This window comes from Mauremys reevesii, linkage group 6, assembly GCF_016161935.1.
Source record: "Mauremys reevesii isolate NIE-2019 linkage group 6, ASM1616193v1, whole genome shotgun sequence".
Taxonomy (NCBI): domain Eukaryota; kingdom Metazoa; phylum Chordata; order Testudines; family Geoemydidae; genus Mauremys; species Mauremys reevesii.
The window spans coordinates 17214235-17228852 of record NC_052628.1 but is presented as its reverse complement, the minus strand read 5'-3'; the positions used below and the strand labels follow the sequence as shown (position 1 = coordinate 17228852).

The 14618-nt window shown below is 39.2% G+C and overlaps 1 protein-coding gene across 15 annotated transcripts in view; it reads right to left on the bottom strand.

Moving 5' to 3' along the window:
• Positions 1-14618, bottom strand: part of DCC (DCC netrin 1 receptor) — a 555466-nt gene that overhangs the window by 420116 nt on the left and 120732 nt on the right. The gene's annotated exons all lie outside the window — the stretch shown is intronic.

Genomic DNA, 14618 nt, shown 5'->3' with positions numbered 1-14618 from the left:
ACAACATTAATCAAAACAAAGGTCACACTTTATATAATTATGTGTGTGTTCCATTTACCAATACTTTATAAATGGTTAATAAATGATAAATGGATGCCATAAGCATGTTACTGACATGATTTATGTGCGCTATAGATAGTTCTAAGCACAGAAGTAGGTGTTATGGATGATTATACAACATAGTTATAAGCAACATATTGACCTTTTTGTCTCAATAACTAATTAACCATTTAATAACATCTATTAAACAATTATTAACCATCCTTAAACTATAGAAATTGAACCTTATATATAGTGTATATATAAAGTGTGACCAAATTGTGCAGTTCACTTGACTCTGTTGTTTACTTGCATCAGTAGCATGCAAATATTTTATTCAGGCTAGCTTTCAAATTTCACAAGGAATACAAAATCTTTCTGTCATAGTAGACTCTTTGGTATAAACATTCAGAAATCATCTGTAATTTTATACACACAATATTATGTTATACCCACAACATTATACCTAAAAGTTTGGAACCTACAAGTTTGCACTTACAAGAAGCCATGGCCCCAAGTGGTAGCAATTAAACATCCAATTAAATGATTTTGGGAACGTATAAGTGGTTAAAGTGTCCACTCACTTTAATTTGTGCCTACAATTTGTTGCCAGCACCAAACACTGGGTGAAAAATCAGAAACTGGTTTGAAGTTTGGCTTATCTCTGGAGTGGTTTTCTTGCACGTTCACCTTCTGATCTGACTTCTCGTGCTTTCTTTGCAGCATTTAATTATGTGACTTTAGCACAAGACTCTGGGTTACTTTGGTTTACTAATATAAATCCACTAAGACAATGGAATTAGCCTCTGAAGCTAGTAGATTTACTTTGGATTCATGCTCTGGTGGAATTCTCTATCATTTGAAATCATAGTTCAGGTTGCCTTATTTCTTCTATAGTTCAATTTAAACAGTATTTTATACCTATTTCACAGAAACTTGGTGGAATAAGGCTAATCAGTGGGACACAGTAATACCAGGGTAAAAATATATTGGAAGCACAGAATAGGTTGTGCTGGTGAGGGAGTGGCACTATATGTGAAAGAAAACGTAGAATCAAATGAAGTACAAATCTTAAATGAACCAAACTGTACCATAGAATTCCTAAGTGGAGCACAGGATCACATTCAAGAGGTGATTATAGCTGGACCGCTTGGTAATAATGACCATAATATAATTAAAATTAACATCCCTGTGGCGGGGAAAACACCACAGCTGCCTAACACTGTAGCATTTAATTTCAGAAAGGGGAACTATACAACAATGAGGTTAGTTAAACAGAAATTAAAAGATACAGCACCAAAAGTAAAATCCCTGCAAGCCACATGGAAACTTTTTAAAGACACCATAATAGAGACTCAACTTCAATGTATACCCCAAATTAAAAAATATAGTAAGCGAATCAAAAAAGAGACAGAGTAAAAGAAGCAGTGAGAGGCAAAGAGGCACCTTTAAAAAGTGGAAGTTAAATCCTAATGAGGAAAATAGAAAGGGGCATAAACTGGCAAATTAAGTGTAAAAATATAATTAGGAAGGCCAAAAAAGAATCTGAAGAACAGCCAGACATAGACTCAAAAAGTAATAGCAAAAAACTGTTTAAGTACATCAGAAGCAGGAAGCCTGCTAAACAACCAGTGGAGCCACTGGACAATTGAGATGCTAAAGGAGCACGCAAGGACAATAAGGCCATTGTGGAGAAACTACATGAATTCTTTGCATTGGTTTGCACGGTTGAGGATATGAGGAGATTCCCAAACCTGAGCCATTCTTTTTAGGTGACATTTGAAGAACTGTCCCAGATTGAGGTGTCATTAGAGAAGGTTTTTGGAAAAAATTGATAAACTAAACAGTAATAAATCACCAAGACCAAAGAGTTCTGAAGGAACTCAATTGTGAAATTGCAGGGCTAGTAACTGTCGTCTGTAACCTATCATTTAAATCAGCGTGTGTACCAAATGACTGGAGGATAGCTAATGTGATGCCAATTTTTAAAAAAAGGGCTCCAGAGATGTCCCCAGTAATTACAGGCCAGTAAGCCTGACTTCAGTCCCGGGCAAATCAGTTGAAACTACAGTAAAGAACAAAATTGTCAGACACTTAGATGAACATAACTTGTTGGGGAATAGTCAATATGGTTTTTGTAAAGGGAAACCATGACTCTCAATCTACTAGAATTCTTTGAGGGGATCAAAAAGCATGTGTACAAGGAGGAATCCACTGGATATAGTGTATTTAGATTTTCAGAAAGCCTTTGACAAGGTCCCTCACCAAAGGTTCTTAAGCAAAGTAAGCAGTCATGGGATAAGAGGGAAGGCTCTCTCGTTGATTCGTAACTCGTTAAAAGTTAGGAAACAAAGGGTAGGAATATATGATCAGTTTTCAGAATGGAGAGAGATAAATAGTGGTGTTCCTCAGGGGTCCATAACGGGACCAATCCTATTCAACATATTAATTCATGATCTGAAAACAGTAAGCTGGCAATATTTGCAGATGACACAAAACTACTCAAGATAGTTAAGTCCCAGGCAAACTGTGAAGAGCTACAAAAGGATCTCAAAACTGGGTAACTGACAAAATGGCAGATGAAATTCAGTGTTGATACATGCAAAGTAATGCACATTGGAAAACATAATCCCAACTATACAAATAAAAGGATAGGGTCTAAATTAGCTGTTACCACTCAAGAAAGAGTTGGAAGATAGGATACTGGGCTAGATGGACCTTTGGTCTGACCCAGTATGGCCATTCTTATATTCTTATGTAAAAATGGTATTTCCAAACTTACTGAAAGGGTGTAGTAAGTGATAACAGAAAACCTATTCCCAAGATCTTTCCTACCTGATTTCTAGGCTCAATGGCTCTATTCAGGAAAGCACCTAAGTGTGTGTTTAAGTTCATCCCTATTTAGGAAAGCATGAATGCATGTGCTTGACTTTAAACACACATTTATGTAACATTGACGGATTTAAGCACGGCTTAAAGTACTTTCCTGAACAACGACTTTTTATTCAAACAGAACCAATGAACATCCACATAAGAATGGCCATACTGGGTCGACCAAAGGTCCATCTAGCCCAGTGTCCTGTCTACCGACAGTGGCCAGTGCCAGCTGCTGCAGAGGGAATGAACAGACCAGGTAATCATCAAGTGATCCATCCCTTGTAGCCCATTCCCAGCTTCTGGCAACTTACATTTTTGTAAGTTTATCTGAATCCAATCCCTTGAAGTCTACCCATCACTGCACTAACATTAAAACATGACCTAGAAGAAAGCAAAACCATGACATGATCTGAAGATATAAAGTTATTTATATTTCCATAAAATGCAGTATTGCATCATTAGCACTATGCCTGGATGAAGTCTTTAATCAGAGTCCCTACACTTCATCATCAAGGAAGACAGAACACTAGCTGTCTTGTCCTACCCAATACTTTCTACGTATCTTAGGGGTTTGTACTACTGCCCACCACTGTAGCATCTGAGCACCTTCCCTATTAATCAGACTGGAATATTAGACCATCCATTGATTTTACAACTGTGATATATATTAAATAAGTATTTAAAGTTTGTTTGAGGGTACACATTTTCCTAGCAGGAGTCCTTAGCTTGCTCTCCAGGCACAGTGTGCAATTCTCCCAACTCTTCACAATCCCCAACGTAAAATAAATTACCTTCAGTTGAGCCTAAGCACTAGCCAGTCCAGCCTCCAGGCTGATTAATGAGCCCAGCTGGGTTGCTGTAGGATCTTCTGATTGGCTAGCCTGCCTGATTGGCTGAAGGGAGCCAGCAGGCCTGCTTTTAAGCCCAACAGCAGCAGCTGGTCACCGGCTGTTCAATGTTTGACCAGCTGCTCAGTGTTTCTGCCTGCAGATGCAATCATTCTTGCCTTTGCCTGCTCCTGCCCTGGTTCTGCCCCCACCTTGTTCCTGTCCTGCTCCAGCCCTGTGTTCCCTTCCTGGTTCCTAGCTCCAGCTCCCAGTTCCTGACTTTGGGTTCAACCAATAATTATGGTTTCTGTCTCTGGCGCTGACCCCAGTTCCTATTCCGGCTCTGCTGCCTGGCTCCGTCTCCAACCCCTGGCTCTGGTTTCCGACTTCGGCTCTGACCCTTTGCCCTCAACTCTAGTTCCTGGCTCCCTCAGCCCAGTTCTAACCATTGAGTTGAACTGCCAATGCCCACTCTGACAACCTATAGGAATGCAGGGGTGAATGTTTGAGCTTCATAAAAATCAGTGAGTGTCATGGCTTTATAATCTAAAGAGTGTTTTCAGTCAGTAAGGTACTGATGTAACACTGACAGACCCTGGTCATCCGCGGGCAGGCGGGATCGAACCTGGGATTTCTGAAGCTTAATACATGAGCGTCTACGGCATGAGCTAAAAGCCACATGGCTCTTGGCTAAGGTGGTGGCAGACTCATTCATCTCTAAGTGGTCTCAGTGCCACTAGAAGGGGACAGAGCATCACACCCAGGAGGTGAGTGGGTTACACTGGTTTGGATTTGATGTGGGAAAATGTGAAAATTCTGTTGTTTTTTTTTTAAAGTGACTTTACTTGACGTTTTCACATACAAGAATATTGACAAAAAAATTTAAAATAAATCTTTAAACTAGGTTAATAGTTCATCAACTTCTTTTGGTTCCCCTTTAGCAATTGTTATTGATTCTGAAATAATAGTGCTATGCTATTAGTTAAAATAATGGATGGCATTATAGGTCAAATTTCTGCATTCAAAAAAAAATCACTCAGTGAAACAACTTGTACATTAGTCACGGAACTATTTAACTGAACAGAAATCCTGATGTAACAATGAAGTTGGCACTAGGGGAAAAAAACAGCTTAAAATGGAAACCTAAGATACTAGTCAGTAAGATGTGTATGATTCTGGGACAGACACAGAATATACATACAAAGTATCTCTTTAGAATGATAGCAAAGAGTCCCTATAGCTTTAATTTAATTAGCATAGGTATTATAATAATTGGAAGAAATGCCTTAAAGAAACATGTCAAAATCTACTATAAAACGTCAGTTGCTGGGCATGATGGACATTTGGTGGTTTCATGCAACAGTATGAGGCCCGGGTCACATGATGAGGACAAAGGTCCTATTAGAAATCATAAGCAGACCTACTGTATTAAAGAATAATGCACTAAGATGCATCTAAAAACATATGGAAGTAGAACATCCACATCAGACTACATTAAGAAGTGAAGGGAGTGCAACCCTTTTGGGAAAAAATGAATACCTAGAATTTCATTTTGAAATCTGTGTTACTCAAATGTAAGGTGGAATCAGCCTTCATCAAATGTAATATTAGGTCCATTAGCACCATAAGCTTCAGTAACCATGATGCACATAGGAAGTGAGTCAACCATAATAATTAGTGGGTATATGTACACACATGTGCATGTATAATAAAATACACACACATTCACAGACACCCAGCAGAATTATGAAGTGAATGAAACAAATATACTTTCAGCTGAGACATCTAAACTAAGTAGCCATGTGATATTACTGCTATAACACTATTCTTTATCTCCCCATTGCTTGTTACCCAACTTCTCATACCACATCTAAATAAGGACCCCATCCTGCAGTGTTCCTCCTGGGTGGGTTTTTGTGCTTGAACAGGAGTCTTGTATGATCAGGTCCCTAGACTGCATACTCATTGCGGCTCATTGTCCCAGTTCAGATCAGCAGAGCTACACTCGAACTCACATCATTGCAAGTGCTCACAGCAATGTACATACCCCAGCAGAGCACATAGCACTGTATGTGGTATGAGATTCAGGACTTCATCCCATTTCCATTCAAGTCAATGGAAAAAACGCAAGCCATCAGGTCCTAAATTCTTTTTTTTTTAATTACAGAAAGTCCAGCACATTTTTAGACACCGTAATAATTTATATTTGAAAAGCTTATCAAAATGTGACCATCAGATTGACTTTTGACTGGTGCTGGGTGTATAGCTAAGTTATATCTCCATATAATGTTATGATACTCAAGATATTTTTTTCTTTTTTTGCATAGTCTATTGAAAACAATTACCACAGAGAATACTGCAAAAAGCAGCAACAGAAAATCCCTATCCACAGAAGATACACTGGAGTAAGACTTCTATTTCTGTAAAATGCCAGAAGTGTCTTATTAACAGTATCTGAATTAAAAAAATACAATACATTGAAAGTTATTCCCCATGAGTAGGCAGGATATGCTGTTGTTGCAAGAAATAGCTTAAAATATATTGCTTGTTTCATACCAAGCTCTAAAAAGCCAATATTCAATAAAAAAAATCTCACCCCATTGAAAAACATCTTTTAATAATGATACCATTGTACTCACACCATGTAAGGCTACTACATGGATTGTGCATATTTGATGAGAGCAAAATCTTTTTTAAAAGTGCTTAAATCATTTAATGGCTGTCATTTCTCCAACTAAACACCCCTTCTCATACTCATAATATCTGACTGGCTTTGTGACACAAGTCACCACTAATTGCTCCCTTCTGCAGTGCACTGAACCTATATACTCTTTGGTGCCGTAAGTTCAAGTCCCAAAACTCAAATTCACAATAAGACAGCAGTGGACTTGGGGACTCCATTTCCCTTGACATACAGGTCTTTCCCCTTAGTGAAGAAGAGGGAAGGAAGCAACTGGAACCAGAATTGTCCCAATCAACTTAAGCTTGCCTCCTCCATGCATCTGAACAAGGAGGAAGTTTTAATAGACATCAGCCAAGACAAAGGCTTCCGGTGTCTCCTACTGATCTCCCCAATGTTAGTTTACAAACGTGATATAAGCATTATAAAAACAAACATTTGAGAGAAACAGTGAGGTGGCAAAGTTTGCAGATGATACTAAACTACTCAAGATAGTTAAGACCAAAGCAGATTGTGAAGAACTTCAAAAAGATCTCACAAAACTAAGTGATTGGGCAACAAAATGGCAAATGAAATTTAATGTGGATAAATGTAAAGTAATGCACCTTGGAAAAAATAACCCCAACTATACATACAACATGATGGGGGCTAATTTAGCTACAACGAGTCAGGAAAAAGATCTTGGCGTCATCGTGGATAGTTCTCTAAAGATGTCCACGTGGTGTGCAGAGGCGGTCAAAAAAAGCAAACAGGATGTTAGAAATCATTAAAAAGGGGATAGAGAATAAGACTGAGAATATATTATTGCCCTTATATAAATCCATGGTACGCCCACATCTCGAATACTGTGTACAGATGTGGTCTCCTCACCTCAAAAAAGATATTCTAGCACTAGAAAAGGTTCAGAAAAGGGCAACTAAAATGATTAGGGGTTTAGAGAGGGTTCCATACGAGGAAAGATTAAAGAGGCTAGGACTCTTCAGCTTGGAAAAGAGAAGACTAAGGGGGGACATGATAGAGGTATATAAAATCATGAGTGATGTTGAGAAAGTGGATAAGGAAAAGTTATTTACTTATTCCCATAATACAAGAACTAGGGGTCACCAAATGAAATTAATAGGCAGCAGGTTTAAAACAAATAAAAGGAAGTTCTTCTTCACGCAGCGCACAGTCAACTTGTGGAACTCCTTACCTGAGGAGGTTGTGAAGGCTAGGACTATAACAATGTTTAAAAGGGGACTGGATAAATTCATGGTGGCTAAGTCCATAAATGGCTATTAGCCAGGATGGGAAAGAATGGTGTCCCTAGCCTCTGTTCGTCAGAGGATGGAGATGGATGGCAGGAGAGAGATCACTTGATCATTGCCTGTTAGGTTCACTCCCTCTGGGGCACCTGGCATTGGCCACTGTCGGTAGACAGATACTGGGCTAGATGGACCTTTGGTCTGACCCGGTACGGCCTTTCTTATGTTCTTAATATAAGAAGGGACTGAAAACGGCAGTTTGCATCATTTGCTTGCCACATGAATATTTTGGGGCAGTGTGTATTTCTCAAGGGTGCCTGGGAAAGTATGTGAAAGTGTGTGAAAACTGACTATATATTTAGCAAATAAGGACTGCATTTCCTATATATTATTGTATCTCATGAATAGCAAATAGCAGAGACTCATGACAAGCTCAACGTCAGCCACACTATCTGCTGGATGTCAGTGAAAATGCTCCTTATGCAAGAAGATAATGTGGTCCCATTGTTAGAGGCAAGGACTGCATTCAAAACTATTGGACTCTGTTCCTGGTTCTTATACTAATGTGTTGTGTAATCTCTCTGTGCAGCAACAAAATGTAGCTGTTTGGTTCCCACCTCTGAAACCAGTTTGAGATCTACAAATGCAAACTCATTATCTAAGGTTGTTGTCGGTGGTGGGGAATTTAAGAGAATTTCATGGGAATTTAAATGGGCTCTCGGTACCTCACTTAACTTTGTGCCTTTAAAAATCACCCCCTAAATAGTTAAGTATTATTAGTAAATTAAATGCTTGCTCCAGGGTTTTTGCTGCCCCAAGCAGCAGCAAAAAAAAAAAAAAAAAAAAGCCACGATTGCGATCGGTGGCAGCTCCACCGCACCACTTTCTTCTTCGGCGGCAATTCGACGGCAGGTCCTTCCCTCCGAGAGAGACCGAGGGACCCGCCGCTGAAGAGCCCGACGTGCCGCCCCTTCCCCTTGGCCGCCCCAAGCACCAACTTGCTGAGCTGGTGCCGGCCCTGATTATAATGATACAGTGTTCGTTTTAGCAGTGTCATACAAGTTTATATGTGTTAAAGCAGACCCAAAACTGAAGCATAAAGGTCTAATATTCAGTCACTAAAAGCCAAAATATCAAATGTAACTCAAGTATTAACAGTAAATTTAAATCACGTCCAAAGGAAAAGGAAGAGATGGGAGATAGAAAGCAGCAGCATCTGATGATAGGAAGAGGGGTAAAGAAGAACAACAGTGGTGATTCCCTCTCCCAGTAGACCTTGCCTTTATAAACACACTAAAATCAACTATATTAAAAATACACATACAGCTTGGATCAGCTGCCTTTTATGCCCAAAACAGATAAGTAACTGTCGGTTGTGAAGAAGCTAGTAATGCATAGCACAGGTTTATAGCATAAACAACATTCCCTGAATTGAAATGTTTTGATTCACAAGTAGACAAGACACTAGAGCTGGGCTCATGTTGCTGGCACGTAGTTTGCCAGCAGCATGCAGGGAGGCAAGAGAACTGGGCAGCTGATGTTGGAGTGCAGATTCAAATAAAGTAACAGTAGAAGTTTTTACAGATCATGGATTGGGTGTATGAGGGGGCTCAGGGCAGGGCTTGGGAGTGCAGGGAGGAGTACAGCAGGGGGCTCGGGGCAGGGCATTGGGGTGCGGGCTGCAGGAGAGGTTCGGGGTGCGGGCTCTGGCGCTTACCTGGAGCTTCCTCAATATCCATGGGGTGATATGACTCTGCATGGTCCCCAAGAGGGGCCAGCTGCAACTTGAAATTATAGTCGTAACATTCAAGTGGAATCTTCAAGTGAAACATGCAGTGGTCACCATCTCTGATGACATAATGAGGATTGAACTAAGGACCCTCCAGAGCTAAAAGCATGAGTTTCTAAAACTTAAGCTAAAAGGTCAAGGTTTTGTTAGGTAGGACTGTAGCAGACTCATATCCCGTGAAGATTGGGCACAGAGGGTGACGGTAATACTGCGTTCAACATGCACACAGAAAGCACAAGAGAACTACTAAATTCATCATGGTTTATAGCAAATCCTGAACTACTGACCAAAAAGAGAGTTTGGTTCATTTTAATCCAGAGACTGAAATTGTGCCCACTCTAATGAGAAAAATCTAGTACTCCAGCACCTTTCAACAAGTGATCTTCTGTGCTACAACCCAATTGAAATATCTCCCAAAGAAAAAACAAAATGCCTCCAAGAAGAAAAAAAGTGCATCATATATGCACTGTATTCATAGTTATGTTCTCCATTCAATCTCATGGTTCTGCTTTCTATTATTTTAAACTTTTATGTTCCCCAGTAGATATCACAAAATAATTGCATTTGTCTCCAGGGGATTTTTTTTATTTTATAATCTCTATCTTTACTTAGCCAGCCCACATGAAAAAAGAAACCCATCATTGAGGAAATAAAAAACATTTTGGTTCATTGTATTAACCAAATTTTACATTGTGCTAAGTTTTGAAAATAACATGTATCATGTCGATGGATGAAAATACCCCATGAAAGATACTATAGTACAAATCTGAAAAACTCAAAACTGAGCTCTCTTCAAGAACTCTTCCCTTGGATACTGAGGAGCAGCTCCTGTTCATTTATTGGTAGCTGTATATGAGTATTAAGAGGAGAATCCAGCCAATAGTTTTCATGATATCCGATTCTACTCAATTAGACTATATGCACACAATGGCACCAAAAGGGGAAATATATGCCTCTAGAGAAAAGGGAGAATGAAAGCAGTCCACCTTTACCAAAACAATCAAAGTTGTTTGGGGGATAAATGTTGCTAGTGATACTTACTTTCTTGATAAACATGGTCTGAAAGTCATGTGATTATTATTTATTATGCACCAAAAACGTGTGCTTAGATTCTGATCCAGTTAAGTCGATAGATAAGATTAGAGAGAGAACTGGGCAAGACTCAAATACAGATCCAGGGTCAGATTCACCACCTGGTTAGCCCACTTTTATACTTAAATATATTGCTGTCTTGAGGACTCGTCATTTTTAAAACAGAAAGATCAGACAAGAATGCCTATGACCCAGAGGAAGGTGATGCATAACTAAAATATCTATTTTATTCAAGAAATGGAGTTAGCTATGGCACCACAGGGGATAGCTTTTGTAGGTCTCTCAAGGAAGTGCATTTGCAGGAGGGATTTGAATAAAGAGAGACTAGAATTGTTCTAGAATACGTGTAAAGAAGGTGAAAGTTGGAGGATTGAGAAACAAGCCGAGGAGCCTGGAGTCTGTAACAGAGTGAAAAGGAAAATAGGTAGGATGTTTCAAGGAAGACGATCAGAGAGGGAGGCATCATTGTAGAGAGCCTTGGAGGCAAAGAAAATAATCTTGAATTTAATATGGAAGATTAAGGGGAACCACTGCAGTGATTTGAGCATGGGAATGATATGGTCCAAATGATGGACCAGGAAGATTGTTTTGGCTGCTGCCTTTAGGATGGACTGGAGGGGAAAATCATGCTCTCCTGATTATGTTAATAGTTATCACTCTCCTGGGGCCTGGGTCGTTTCCCAGTAACAACTTCAAAACCCAGCAGGAAGCCAAATTCTGAAATAACATCAAAAATAAATTCTCGTTCGATCAGCTATTTAGATCAAAGACAACGAAGGTCAAAACTCAGGGGATTAAAGAACAAAAATTATTACTTCTTTATCACACAAAGGCTAATCCCTTCAAGACAAATATGTGGGAGATTTTTTTCCATATGTTTTTAGAAAAGGAGAAGAAAGATAAACTACAGGGAGGATTACAGAAAAGAATTATCTCTGGGATTGTCAGAGCAAAGATGCTTTTTAGCACTTCCTCTGATCTGAATGAGTAAGATCTCAGCATTTCTAGGGCAGCCATAAAGATGACTCACATGTTAGAACATATTTGCCAGCTTTCCAGCCCTGTCACTTGATCTCTCTAGTGGCCTAGAAAATGCACATACTGTTTCATGGACATACGTAGTAAAGGACTATTATTTAACACATTTACAAGTTTAATTTGGAATGACAACACCCTTCCATTCACACACTTCCTTTCTCTGCTGGGAAGAAAAAAAGAAAGTCAGTTGAAAATATAGGGTGTGTTTATGTCGGGTTCCTCCAGTCTGTTCATGCTATTTTTTTTTCCAACCTGACCACCAGTTTCTGACATTCAATATCTCAGTGAAGAGACTAACACATCATTTATTGGGTAGTCTACAGGATGTAGCTCTGTGTTTAGGTGCCATGTTCCTCTACAGGACAATAACGTATGTACAGGGAATAAGAAACTCTCTGGTTTTACTGAGAGTTAACTCCTAATTCTTGAATTAGTGGGCAGGATTTACCTTCCTTGTCCCCTGTGGAAATGACAAAGCGTTCATCTCCCAAGCTTTGGAGGAGCTGCTGAGGCCACAGCTGTGGGTGCAAAGATCTATCTTCCACCTCCTTAGCAGCACAGTACCAACAGAGCTATTGCTGATCGGGGATCTTCTATTTCAGAGAGGAAACCAGGAATTCCATCCCCAGAGCAAATGGCATTTAATTAAGCATCATTCAATGAGAATATTTTTTGTTCAGATCACAAGACCTTAATAATTATTTGGATACTTATCACTTTAAACAGGAAGCATCAAACACACACTACAGAAATCTTTACCACAGCAGTTGCTACCAGGTGTACACTATACTATTAGAACCCAAGAACCTAAAATAGTAGATACTGTATTGACAGCTGGTACTAAAACAAGTATTGTTTCAAAGCTGTAAAATACTTATTTTTGAACCATATTCTAAATGTTTTGTTGTTTGATATTAAAATGATCCTGATGGATCTTTAAGGTCATTGATCATAATTAGCAATGGGTGAATCATGGGATAAGTATATAGAAGTTAACTGCTTAAGTGAACTCTCTGTTCTATTATCTGCATGTTTGTACAGCGCTTCACAAAATGGGGCTTTGATCTTGGTTGGGGTCGTAAGGTGTTGCTGTCATATAAATAGTAATAATCAAAGTAATCCAAAGTCTGGAAGTTGAAGCTAGGCAAATTGAGACTGGAAATAATATGTGCACTTTTAACAGTAAGAGTAATTTACCAGTGCAACAATTTACCAAGGACCATGGCGGATTCTCCATCACTGACCATGTTTAAATCAAGACTGGATGTTCTTCTAAAAGATCTGCTCTAGGAATGATTTTGGGTAAATTCTATGGCCTGTGTTACACAGGAGGTCAGACTAGATTATCACAATGGTCCCTTCTGGCCTTAGAATCTATGAACACATCCCTCAAAGATCACAATAAAACAACAAAAACACTAAGTCACTCTGGTCATGAGATGAATAATTATTTTAAATTCAAAGCATCTACTGAGATAAGGCAAGCAGGATTTGACCCTGAGCATGCCAGTCCTTTCCAAAACAATCTGAGCAGTATAGACCCTTACTCCATTCCACATTGAATTATTACTTAAAACATCCTCATCAAAGTTGAAATCCAGAAGTCCTTACTCGGGCAAAACCCCCATTGAAGTCAGAGTGGCTTTTGGTTGGGTAAGAAGGATTTAGCCCATTATACTTGCAGACAGCTGCCCAGATTGTGTGGGTCTGGACAAGATGCTATTTCTAGTAATTTGCTTTCAAATATGGCAGTGCATTACACACACACACACACACACACCCCTTATGTGAGATCCTTTGTGTTGTTTTTCCTCAAAAAACATTCTTATGTGTCTTAAAGCAGATTTTAATTAAACAACCTGCTGAAACACAGTAGCTTTTGGTTGTCGCAATTTGATGGGGAACAAAAAAATTTGCCTAGTTCTGCTCATTGCAATGTTAGAAAATAAAACACAGGAGGCAATGAAAAACGACCAGTCATTTCTTTTCTCCCAGCTAATACATATCTTATTTATTCTTCCTTGTAATGTGTGAATGCTGTGCCATGCCCTATTTTGTCTTCCACCTCAATTAAAATGTAAATTTCTGCAGCCCATCTCTAATTCCAAACTGCTCCAGGCTGGGGAATTTAAACTGCTCTTAATAAAACCAACTACAGATGCTGCAATAAGATTCCTTTCAGACTGTTTGAAATCTATATTTGTAATGGTATTCTGTGTGTTACACAGTTATGTCATTGCTATGAACTTTCCCATAAAAGCAGTATCTGAAGAACTATGCATTGTAGATAAGCACTGGCAGAACTCTATACAAACATGCACACACCACTCCTTCAAGAATTACTTATGGCAATTGCTCCTTTTTAGACCTATAAAAGTCATAATGAAATTAACACACTTAGGGTTGTGCTCTGCATCTTCAACATTCTCAAAACCTTTTCACGAGCCAGGATCTATAACTAATCTTTATCAAATTAAGTTTTCAACCAGTAATTAACAATCCTGCATTAGCAGGGAAATGGACTCTAACTTTATCGTTTTTTCCCCCCTCTTCTCTGAGTTCTATGATGCTGAGCTAATGACTCAGAAGGTAAATGTCACTCTCACATTTAGAAGTATGTTATATGAAGCAGTCCGGATAGGTGTGTTTTTAATTATAGAGGCTTAAAGGAAATCTACTCAGCTAACTCCAGGAAGGGCTGAAATCCAAAGGGAGGATTCAGAGTTAACTCCTGTCCACCATACTGCTGTCAGTAAATTCTTGTGTGGACAAATCTTGACTCTTCCCCTCCCCACCCCACACTTTTGCTGGCACACAAGAAACAGAGAAAATACCAAGTTCTCCTGTGCAGGGGGAGAAGGCCATGAACAAGAGATGCAGTGGTCTCCAAAACTCCTGTATACCAAAGAATAGGGCACTCTGTAGTATTAGAGTCCCAAGGTGAGGATTAGAATCCACCCATACACAGGATGGGAACTGACTACATGGATGCACCGCACAAAATTCCACTACAGTTCAAGAACGTTCTGGTA